Genomic DNA, 12941 nt, shown 5'->3' on the forward strand with positions numbered 1-12941 from the left:
TGTGTATGTGATCCCTTTGACACTTAATCCTATCATTATGATAAATTATGAACTGAAACTGATCCCTTTAACTTGTGAGATGGCATTGATACATGCCACCTTGATGGGATTGAATTGGAATCCCCTGGCACATTTCTGACTATACCATTAGGGGTAAGTCTGATTAAGCATGTGACAAATTGTACATCTCCTCCCTCTCTTATTCCCACTCTTAAATTTAACAAGGGTCACTTTTCAGTTAAATTTAGACACCTAAGAAAAATTGTGTATAATTAAAGAGTTCAACCAATGCTATTAAAATCCCTCAAAGAAAAATTGTCTTTTCCTTATCTGCAGTGGTGCATATCACCACATGTTATATTTACTTGTATGTGGATCTTTCCCTCCCAATAGCTGTGATGTTGAGAGACGAAGAAGTAGGTCATCTATATTGTTGAATCCAAAGAGCATCCTAGATTCAGTCTACCCAGAGTTATTTCATTTCATAAGTTGAAAAACTTCAGTTCACTAACAATGTGGACATCTAAATAGTGTGTTTGTCAAGAAGATATTTCATCTTCTACCTCCCTATTCTCTCCAGTTCTCAAATGAATTTTGTGTACACTTTGGAACTCACAGTCCTTCTTCAGGCTGAACAAATGCATATAAGGCTCCAAAAAAACATCTGTGTCAGGAAATCTGAGGATTTCAGTATATATTCTTTCACTTCTGCCAAAATAATCTTTCTGTTGTTTAGGATCCTAATTTGCTTTGGATTATGATCATCTTTTCTAAAAGAGTATAAAAATTTTTAAAGGAACTATAATTATATTCTGTTACACCTGAAGAAGAACTCAAAAGAGAAAACCAACTGCATTTAGGAGTTTTCAACTTAACCACTTTTATCAGTTCATGTTATATAAAAGGGAAGGGATGGCGATTTAATTATGCTCTCAGATGATAATAAATTCATCATTTTGCAAACTACAAGAAAAAAAAAATGAAAGATGAAAGACACTACAGTGACAGAAGAGATTTGGCTATGTGTTTTGACAGCCTAGGGAACAAAATCCAGAAAAAGTCCCATTTACTTTAAACTGCCCTGTGGTTAAAGGTTTATGTATATAGGTGGGTTCTTTGTGTGTACCTGTTCTGTTACAGTATTTAAATTTAAACACGCATGATTTCATGGTTGTAAGGCAGGCCAGGATTGATAATTGTATTCTAGGGTAACTACTACTTCTTCTAAGCATTGGTTTGGCATTGATAAATACCTGTATCTAATAAGAAGTTTATTTTTTTCTTATTTATAAAATGGGGGAATTGCACAAAATGTATAAGAACCCTCTGAATTTTAAAAATACATGAATAAATATTTGAGTCATGGTTTGTTGTGATAACTAGAGTATGGGACCTATGGCCAGTCAAAAATAAGTAGAAAATTAACTGAGTTTGCTCTGGTGATATTCCTGTACTTTAAGCCCACTTATGACTTCTCCATATTACCCTATTTTTCTTCAAGAATTGACTTTGTTCAGACTCAAGACATACAGCATATATTTTTGAAACATGAAACCTAAGAAGTGGAGGATATTCTTCTTATATAGTGGAAGAAATGAGTCCCAAAGCCAAGTTGACCTAAGGTTGATTTATCCAATTGTATGAAATGTTCCTATACCTGGGAGAATTGGATTGGTATACTTGTGGGATATAGGAAGTACAAGGGGGCCTATTACTTGAAACTGATGGGAGCTAAGTGCTTAGAAACAATTTTTAGGACAGTAAGTTCACCGATAGACTGATTCACCTGCCCAGAAAAATCCCACCCATGATCTATTCAATATTTTCATCCTGTTCTGAGTCACAATCAGATGAGGTTAGCAGAGATTAAGCTAGGATTCAGGAGGCTAGATGTCTGTTCTGAAACCTGTAGATTCAAAACAATTATGTAATGGATGGTCACTCTTTCACAATACTTTTTCCCCAAGTTTCAGTTTCCACTTCTGTAAAAAGAAATGAGGTAGTCAAGAATAGCAATAACGTCTGTTCTCCTGGGGTCCATGTTTTGAAAGGGACCTTTGAATCCATACTTGAATTATTATGCTGAGGTTTTGCTAGTTGTGAGCTGGGAAATGGGATTGCTTTTAAAAGGAGACAAATTAATTTCAGGATTAAGAGTGGCCCATTTGGTAGAAGAAAAAATAATCTATTGGGAAAATACTTTGGTTTTTATGCTTATTCAGTACTTAATACCACTTATTACCGCTCTGACTTAAACCATACTGTCTCAATGGCTACATGAATATTTTTACTATTAGTTTTGTCATAAACATGAGATTTAAAAAGATTCCCGCCGGCGCCGCGGCTCACTAGGCTAATCCTCCGCCTTGCGGTGCCGGCACACCGGGTTCTAGTCCCGGTCGGGGCGCCGGATTCTGTCCCGGTTGCCCCTCTTCCAGGCCAGCTCTCTGCTATGGCCAGGGAGTGCAGTGGAGGATGGCCCAGGTGCTTGGGCCCTGCACCCCATGGGAGACCAGGAAAAGCACCTGGCTCCTGGCTCCTGCCATCGGATCAGCGCGGTGCGCTGGCCGCAGCGCGCCGGCCGTGGCGGCCATTGGAGGGTGAACCAACGGCAAAGGAAGACCTTTCTCTCTGTCTCTCTCTCTCACTGTCCACTCTGCCTGTCAAAAAAAAATAAATAAAAAAATAAAAAGATTCCCTCGATACCCAGGTTTTGAACTCCTTAGTAGAGTCCAATAGTAGAGAAGTAAACGAAGAAGATGAATAAGGAAATAATATTACAGGGCATGTTTAGCATCACTGGGGACTTTCTAATACACTGTTTTTATTCCCGTGCCTCTAAATTTCAGTTGACTTCAATATTAATTTACCTCTACTACCCACATACAATGTTATGCATCATGGAGTCATGTTTTTGTTTTCACTTTGAAAGTTTAGTTTGATTTTTAGGTATAATGTTTCTGAGGAGGTGAGACTGAGGAAGATTGCATGGGGAGAGAAAGGAAGGGCTTATTTAAGGATAGGACCACTTGAACATCCTGGATATACCAGGGTGAAGGTTCTGCTAAATCAGGAAATGGGAGCCCTTGGCTAGCAGTACACACCTGCGTCTTCTGAAAAGAAATACTTTGGGCTTTTGGCCCTTCACCTACCGGATGCTTTGCAGAAATGCCTACTCAGTAATGGCATCCAATTTTCTCAGTCTGGGAGATTAAAAGTGACTGTGGCTGCCTTGTAAGGGCTACAGAAATCTCAAATTCTGTCTTCTGGGCTGTCAGGGATTCAGGAGTAAGGACTTCGCAGGTCTTCAAGACTATTATTTTCAGTGTGTGACATGGCTTTTCAAGTGTTTAACAAGGTGACAGCATATGAAAAGGAGCCAGATACCAGTAGCCTTTCTTTACATATTTCTAACTCTTCTCCCAGGAATAGGTTCTTGTTGTCAACTCATGAGGGGGTGGAGTTCAATATCATAGGAGTTATTCCTTGTTTTACTTTCAGCCCCTTCAAGCTTCAGCACCTCTCTTGGTTCCTCTTTCAGTTGCTCCAGTCTTCAAAGGCATTTGCAGGTAAGCCCCTGCATTTCATTTTCTTACCAGGTATCTGACTTGAGATTTTCTAAGTGTGTTACTGTTTCTGTTACTGTTACTGTTTCTCCACTTTCTCTAAGTTCCTTTATTTTCCCCTTAGAACAATGCTACAGAACCCCCCTTCTATGGATGAGCAGTTGAGAGAATAGTGAAGAAATGTGTCTTCATTGGCATATTAGTCTATGACATTTATCAGAGCATGTGTGAAATATGATATGATGATATGGCCATATCATATGATGGTCATATGGTCATGATGATCATACGGATGGATTTTTTTTTTTGGCCATATATTGTTTGTGTAGCACATACTCATTTACTCCTCACAACATCATTGCATCTCAATACTATGAAGTAATACTATTTTTTGTTGCCATTTCATATATTAGAGAACCTGGATTCAGAGACTTTACCTAATTTTTTCAACTCTCACTTTTTTTTATTTGCAAATGATGGTGCCCATTGCAAACTGGCCTAAGCAAGTGGGAATGTATTGGCTCATATTGCTGAACTATTGGTAGTTCTGTTAAATGTCCAAAACAGATTCAGAGGCTTAAATAATGTAACCAAAATTCATTTTCTATCCATATATTAGTTTTCTGTTTTATGTATTCTGGCTGCTTTTAAACTAGATCTCTTGAATACATTGCCAATGATGGCCATTTCAACTCTAAGCATATGTTGTACTTTGGCATTCAATCATGAAGATGTGTATATACACTATGGAACATTATTCAGCCATGAAAAAAAGAATGAAATTCTGTCTTTTGCAACAAAATGGATACAACTGGAGCCATTATGCTTAGTGAAATAATCCAGTCTCAAAAAGACAAATATATATTTTTTCTGATCTGTGACATATAATAGAGAAGGTGATCAATTTCAGTTCACAGTTGGTCATGGTGGAGGGACTGGGAGTCAAAGGGAGCACATAGACAAGTCTAGTACCTGCTAACACTAACCGATAGAATAAATAAAGGGGAGAGTGATCCAACATGGGAAGTGAGATACTCAGCAGACTCATAGAAGGGCAGATGTCCTAAATAGCACTCTGGCCTCAGAATCAGCCCTAAAGGCATTCGGAGCTGGCTGAAAAGCCCATGAGAGTATTTCAGGCATGGAAAGCCAAGACACTCTGGCAAAAGATCTCTGTGAGTGAGATCCCAGTGGAAAGAACAGGTCATCAAAGAAGGAGGTACCTTTCTCTGAAGGGAGGAGAGAACCTCCACTTTGACTATGACCTTGTCTAAACAAGATAAGAGTCGGAGAACTCAGAGGGCTTCCATAGCCTTGGAAACTCATGACTGGTGCATAGGGAGATTACTGATGCCATAGACAGGAGTGTCAATTGGTAAAGTCAACAACAGGAGTCACTGTGCACTTACTCCTCATGTAGGATCTCTGTCCTTAATGTGCTGTGCATTGAGATTTAATGCTATAACGAGTACTCAAACAATATATTTCACTTTGTGTTTCTATGGGGGTGCAAACTGTTGAAATCCTTACTTAATGCATACTAAACTGATCCTCTGTAAAAAAAAAAAAAAAGAAATTATCAACTCCCAACTTGACTCTCACTGGGATTAAACATGACAATAGGTCTGATCTGATTTCATCATCATTTAAAAAAAATCATCTATTATTTTTCACTTTATGTTTCTGTGTGGGAGCAAACTGTTGAAATCCATACTTAATGTATACTAAGCTGATCTTCTGTATATTAAGATAATCGAAAATGAATCTTGATGTGAATGGAAGGGGAGAGGGAGTGGGAAAGGGGAGGGTTGTGGGTGGGAGGGACGGTATGGGGGGGAAGCCATTGTAATCCATAAGTCGTACTTTGGAAATTTATATTCATTAAATAAAAGTTTAAAAAAAAAAGAAAAATGTATAGGAATGAAATGGTCCTTGTGAGATATTATTGTGGTTTCTAGACCATGTTTATACTCTTGTGTAACTGTGAGCATCCTACTTTTTACTTGTTGTGAATTATGATTAGCAGTGAGTTAAGCCTGTAGATATAGAGTGGATTAAAATTATGTCTTTGCAAAAATTGGTGAAGACAAGTGAGGGATGGAGCAGGATTTGGGGGAGCAGGAAAGTGAGGGAAGTGTGGTTATCTTTTTTGAACTGTATTTATGGAATGCATAAATTCTGTCTCTTTATATTGATAAAAATTTTAAAAATTTATAAAAAAGAAGAGAAAGATCATTTCAATCTGTGTAGCTTCAGAAAAGTTTTTGAAAGGACTTTAATTGACCAGGTTTTGACCATATGATCATTCATGTAAATCTGATTCAGTATTCTGATTTAACAGGCTTAATTATACACTTACCCTTGATGTCCAACACTGGAGAAGAGTCAATTTCACATGCACTCTATGGAATATATTGACCACCAGAAAATAAAAAAAAATATTTATAGGAGGAGGGATTGAGGGAAAGAATGCATGTGGGCAATGAAAAAATTATACTATTCAAAGTTCTCTGCTCTCAGAGAGATTGTGGACATCCAGGATGTGGACACAGACAATCTGTTCCTGGATTCAGCACTATTTTGAGCAAACCTTGTACTAATTGATTTGTAGAATTTATCTTATTTATTGTTCACAATTTCTGGTGGCAATAATTAGCTGCATATTGTATATAAGGAACAAGGGAAAGTTACTGACCTAAGTCTAAAGTTTCTAAATGATCAAGCCAGGAAATAAACATACAGACATTTAATTTTAGCTTTATTTTTATTTTTTTTTTAAATTTCTTTGTCCCAGTGACAGACATCATAATGTGCGTCTTACCAATAGTTTTGAATGTCAACAGGATACAGAGGTTGTGGTCTGTACTAATCAATTTTGTTGTTTTAAAATAATTATATTATCTAAGTGGCTTAAAAAAACCAAATATTTTCATTCTTTCTGGTGTGGTGGTCAGCTGGAACAGCTTTATGGGTTGGGAGTAGAATTCAGGTTTATTCTACTTCTACTAGTTTTGAGTGTGAGCTCCAGTAGAAGCTATTCAGAGACTGCTTTAAGATTAATTATTGGAATGTCTGAAGGACAGCCTAACCACACAAATCTTGGTGATTCAGGTCTGCATGGATGGGTTGGAGAAGCACATCCCATCCTAACCACAACAGGATGATGAATGTGAATAGTCTCTGAATAATATGGATTATCTGATGGTACTTTATTTTTAAGATTTATTTATTTATTTGAAATGCAGAGCCACAGAGAGAGAGGGGGCGGAGAAATAGAGAGATTTTCTATCTGCTGGTTTACTCCACAAATGGCCACAATGGTCAGGGCTGTGCTGACCTGAAGCCAGGATCCAGGAGTTTTCTGGGTTTCCAAGTGGGTTCAGGAGCCCGAGGATTTGGTTCATCCTCTGCAGTTTTCTCAGATGCATCAACAGGGATCTAGATTGGAAGTGGAACAGTTAGCACTCGAACTAGAGCCCGTATGGGATGCCAGCTCTGCCGATGGCGACTTTACCCAGTAAGCCACCGCATGGGCCCTGGGGTCCTTTCAAGAACCTGGATTGAAGGTCTTTAATTCAGATTTGTGTTATTCTCACTGGCATGCTGTTTCAACTGTTTTCAAAACAGTGTTTGTTGGAATAGCATTATCAACCAGTAAGCCTGGAAACACAGTGTCACAAGGCAAATATAGGAGCTGTTCATAATGGAAAAGCACCATATAAATTATAAACCTTTGAGATATTATTATTTTGACCTTTTTGTAAAACCTCACTAAATACTTTTACAGATTATTGTCTGATTAATACTATTGTGTATTTTGGAAGCAATGCATTAACATTTGGGAATGCATTTTAAGCTCAAAATTGAAAGAGACAGACTATTGTGGTATGAAAAATGTCTATGAACATGTAGTAGCTAGGCAGGTAAATGCAGCTCTTTGTGGAGGTGTTAAATAATATCTGTTGATGTCTTTTCATTCTAGTATCATTCCAGGAGACTGGAGTTTTACAGATAAATTGTGTTTTACTGGTCTTTTTTATGAGTAATTGTTTGAATTCATTCCATTCTAAAGTTTTCTCTGCTCGTAAAAAAAAAAAAAAAAAAAAAAAAAAAAAAAAACTGTCGCTCCCCCTCTTCGTGGAGGAGCGACACAGGACCCTGCGCTGTTCTTTCGTCTGCTTGGCCCTCCCCGGGTTTGCTGCTGGTTCTTCCCGGGTTGGCTACTATCCCTTCCACCTCTGTGGAAGGGCAGTTCCCCCTGCCACATTCCCCACTTCCACGGGGGAGCGGCACACCGCCGGCCGGCTCTCTCGGGGGCTGCACAGGTGTTCCCTCAGATGTTCCCCTTAGATGTTCCTGGTGCATGTTGTCTCTCTCCTCCTTTATAGTCCTCTTCCACCAATCCCAACTCTGCTACCCACACGCCGAGTACGCTGCTCTCCTCCAATCAGGAGCAGGTCCCACAGTTTATTGGTTGAACTGGAGGCAGCTGTGTAGAAGCTGTTTCCCTTCTCAGCGCCATATTGTGGGAAAGCAGATGCATAGAATAAGTCTTAATTCCAGTAACTTAGTCTAGTCCGAGTTGCTCCCAGTTGCTCCCCACAAAAACTACAACCCAATTAGTGTTCTAGCAACAGTTCCTACCTTACCCCAAAGCCACTGTAAGTGAGTAGGGATAATAGTGGTATTCTTTGTGACTAAGAAAAAGTAATATTATTGTTATGATTGAAACTGCAGGCAATATGATTAGAATAAGGGTCAGAGTTTCAGGTAAAATTGAAGTTGGTGAAATGTTTTATTATTTGATTGAAAATTAAAAGTGTTAAATATATTCAATTGTTTGTCCAATAATAAATACATATTTTGGTATACATAAGATGCTTATATAAATGGGTGACAAGAGAAAGCAGAAAAAATAGAAGGTATCATTTGTAACTATATGATGAGAAAGTACAAACAAAAGAAAAAAGATGAACTGGAGCTCTGGATTTTACTGTTAACCTTTCCAGGGCACAAATTCCATGATTCTACAACAAGAGAGTTTATCCATATTAACTTTAGTGTTAACTATGATTCAAAAGTATAGAACATTAAAGGCTTTGCTACTAATCAGAAAGGGAAAAAATGTATCTATACACCTCGTTCATTAGTAATGCATGTGTTGATTGCCCACCACTTGTGCTAAGTTTTGTTCTCAGTGTTGGATATATCATTGAAGAGAAGTCTGCAGTCCTAAAAAAGCATTTATTCTGATGGAGACAGTTAAAAAAAAAAACAGGCAATTATATGAGTCGATTTCAGATATTCATATATGTTGTGAAAAACATAAAACCAACTTAAGGGAAAGAGATTGAGTAGAAAAAATATTTTAGATAAGATAATCAAGAGAGTTCTGTGTGACAAATAATACTGGAGACCTGAATTTAATTCCTGGGCTAATTTTGAAATGTTTAGGGGAAAACCATCATCTAGCAAATGTAATGTGTTTGAGTTGGGAAGGTGTTTGATGCACTAGAGAAATAACAAAAACATCTTAATTATATATATAAATATACACACATATATGTATGAAAGAAAAGAAAATAATAAAAGTATGTATCTCTGAAAATGACTTAAAATATGTTAAAATAGCCGGCGCCGCAGCTCAATAGGCTAATCCTCTGCCTGCAGTACTGGTACACCGGGTTCTAGTCCCAGTTGGGGCGCCGGATTCTGTCCCAGTTGCCCCTCTTCCAGGCCAGCTGTCTCCTGTGGCCCAGGAATGCAGTGGAGGATGGCCCAAGTGCTTCGTCCCTGCACCCGCATGGGAGACCAGGAGAAGCACCTGGCTCCTGCCTTTGGATCAGCGCGATGTGCTGGCCGCAGTGTGCCGGCTGCATTGGCCGTTGGAGGGTGAACCAAAGGAAGGAAGACCTTTGTCTCTCTTTCTCTCTCACTGTCCACTCTGCCTGTCTATATATATATATATATATATATATATATATATATATATGTTAAATTAATCAGAGGAGGTGAATTGAATAATTCTTTGTTTCATTTCTCTTGTCTGCATTGTATCAGACTGCTGCTGCTCTAACAGAGAACTCCTGATTCTAGATACTTGTACAAAAAAGAAGTTTATTTTGAGCACCGCTCTTTAAAGGCTGAAACTCCAACAGTGAGCAGCTGTGCCTCTTCTGTCCTTGGTGAAGGCCTCAGGATGATGGCATCACAATGGAAGAGGCATCTGCAGACAATCTCACATGGTGAGCTTGGAAGTCAAGATTCAGGGGTCAGACTTGCTCTTCCTAAGACAGTCTCCCCATGCAGAAACTAACAACATGTGAGAGAACTACATTAATTCCTTCTAAAGACAATGACTTAAATAATTAATGACTTTATTATCCCCCCCAAAACCTTGCCTCTTAATTGTTCCCCCCTAAGCCTTTTCTCCATCTCCCAACACTGCCACCTTGGGACCAAGCTTCCAGCATGTGGACATTCAGGTGATGCATTTAAAAGCATATCCAAACCATTGCACTCATTAATCATCAAATTATGAATATTTTGCTTTATATAATTTTTTGTATCTACTACTCATTCCCATTCCAATTCCTAGTCTTGAACTCAGGTGGACAATTGCAAAAATCACTAGTCTTCAGAAATCCTTTTCCAAACAGTAAAGTTGATGAAAAAATTCCACTGGAATTATGTAATATATACTAGTATGTATGAGAGTATGCATGTATACGTATAAATTTTATGTACACATATTTATTTCTTTATTTCTTTTTTATTTTTTTGACAGGCAGAGTGGACAGTGAGAGAGAGAGACAGAGAGAAAGGTCTTTCTTTGCCGTTGGTTCACCCTCCAATGGCCGCCGTGGCCGGCGCACTGCAGCCAGCACATCGTGCTGATCCGAAGCCAGGAGCCAGGTGGTTCTCCTGGTCTCTCATGCGGGTGCAGGGCCCAAGCACTTGGGCCAGCCTCCACTGCCTTCCCAGGCCACAGGAGAGAGCTGGCCTGGAAGAGGGGCAACCGGGACAGAATCTGGCGCCCCGACCGGGACTAGAACCCGGTGTGCCGGCGCCGCAAGGTGGAGGATTAACCTAGAGAGCCATGGTGCTGGCCTATGTACACATATTTAGATAGATGCGTATCAACTTCAGAAAAAAATAAATTTCAAATTACTTAGCATAAAATAATTTTTTCTTTTTTTTTTCTTTTTTTTTTTTTTTGATAGGCAGAGTGGACAGTGAGAGAGAGAGACAGAGAGAAAGGTCTTCCCTTGCCGTTGGTTCACCCTCCAATGGCCGCCGCTGCAGCTGGCGCACCGCGCTGATCCGATGGCAGGAGCCAGGGTCCAGGTGCTTTTTCCTGGTCTCCCATGGGATGCAGGGCCCAAGCACCTGGGCCATCCTCCACTGCACTCCCTGGCCATAGCAGAGAGCTGGCCTGGAAGAGGGGCAACTGGGACAGAATCCGGCGCCCCGACCGGGACTAGAACCCGGTGTGCCGGCGCCGCAAGGTGGAGGATTAGCCTATTGAGCCACGGCGCCGGCTAGCATAAAATAATTTTGTGATTTTTCTCTACTTTTATCATCCTGTATTTTCCAATCTTCCCTCCTTGTCCTAATTCTACAGCCACCGCTTGTAATTTTCCAGAGTGCCATGCTCCCCTGCGTCTTCATCTATGCCTTTCACTCTTCTGTCTCATTGCCTTCATGTGTTTTAGGCACGAGTTAGCAGATATATCTATGAGGGATTTTTCCTTAAGCTCCATTTCTGTTCTATAGCACTTAACATGCTGCAGTGTAATTGTCTTTTTGATTACTTCTATGCCCTACTAGACGGTGAGTGCCTAAGGATTCTTAGTGCATTATTAATATCTGTATTTCTGGCACCCAGCTCAGTGCCGGGCACCAGGTTCAATACATATTTCTAAAAACAACAAATTATGGCATACAATGCATAAATTATTTTAAGAGCTGTGGTTAACTTTGAGTCACTTGTTTCAATTTCTTCATTTTCTCCTGCCCTCTACTTCTGCCTTCCAGTTTACACAAAATTCAAGTGAACATTAAAAACACTGTTTTGAACTTAATTTGGGTTACTAGTGTGATCAGAGGACAAAAAGGTCATTTATCATCAAATATGTCAGGATGTTTTTTTATTCACCAAAACGAACAGCTTTGGATTGTTATATTTAAAAAAAATCTGATCAACTGGCAAACATTAGATTTATTTTCATTTTCTTTTTGTCACTGAGGGGAGGGGGAGAGGAAGGGAGGGAAGAAGGGAGAGAGAGAGAGAGAGAGAGAGAGAGAGAGAAAGAGAGAGAGATTTGTGTATATTTTCTTTGAAAGAAGAGAATTAAGATACATGTTGTAGTTCTCTTCTACTACTCCTCATAACTGATGAAGGACGCCTCACTTCCATTTGTTCATGACAAAAATGAGGTCCAAATAGATTGCTTTGTATGGGCAGCTATTTGAAGAGAGAAATAAGATGGAATCTGTGTCTGATAGATGTTAAAATAATTTTGTATATATTCCACCATGTTCTCTCATTAAGTTACAATATAAGTAAAAGATCTATAGATTTTAAATTATAGTACTATAGAAAAATGCATACACAAACACACACACACACACACACACGCATGCAATTAATCACATATCTTATGTGACAGAAACAGCTTATCTAGCATGTCTGGTAAATGATTGAGGGTACCAGCAAAGACTCTGAGAACACTTTTATGGACAGGCTTAATTTCTCTGATCCATGCATGGACTCACATTTACAACAGAAAGCAGATTTAGAAGCATGATATGAGCAACATCTACAGGAAGAATGAAATCAGTATCTCATTTTGAATTGACATCTTCTGATTCATTTCTAATAAGAAAAACAGATGGCTATCCCTGTTACCAGCTCATTCACACAGTGGCATCATCATTGCTAAGATTTCATTTCTCAAGTACAAGGTTGCTAATTAGCATTCCAACAGGTAATATTTATTGGACTCATAATATTATAGGCAGTATGTTATGGTCTTTATATTTATTATTAATTTTGAAATTAGTCTAGTCCTTTAAATTAGGTGATTTTATTACAGTTGTCTTCTGACAAAATAATAAAGGGTTAAATATGTTGAATAACTATGCATAGGTTACTACCATTGGAAAGTGGCAAAGTGAGATTTGAATATGGATCTAGCTTGTCCATTGTTTGTTGAGACTCTTGTAAATGCCTTTGGCCTGGAGTAAAATAACCAAACCTTTGTTTCAGATTTGGTACTGACAAGCTCTGAGAGTTCAAGCAAGACCCTGACTGAGCCTGTTTTCTCATTTGTTAAGGGAAATGGATGATGAGAAGAATGATCTCCAAGTATC

This window comes from Oryctolagus cuniculus, chromosome 1 (genome assembly GCF_051225735.1).
Source record: "Oryctolagus cuniculus isolate XC-2025 breed Fujian yellow rabbit chromosome 1, ASM5122573v1, whole genome shotgun sequence".
In the NCBI taxonomy this organism is placed as follows: domain Eukaryota; kingdom Metazoa; phylum Chordata; class Mammalia; order Lagomorpha; family Leporidae; genus Oryctolagus; species Oryctolagus cuniculus.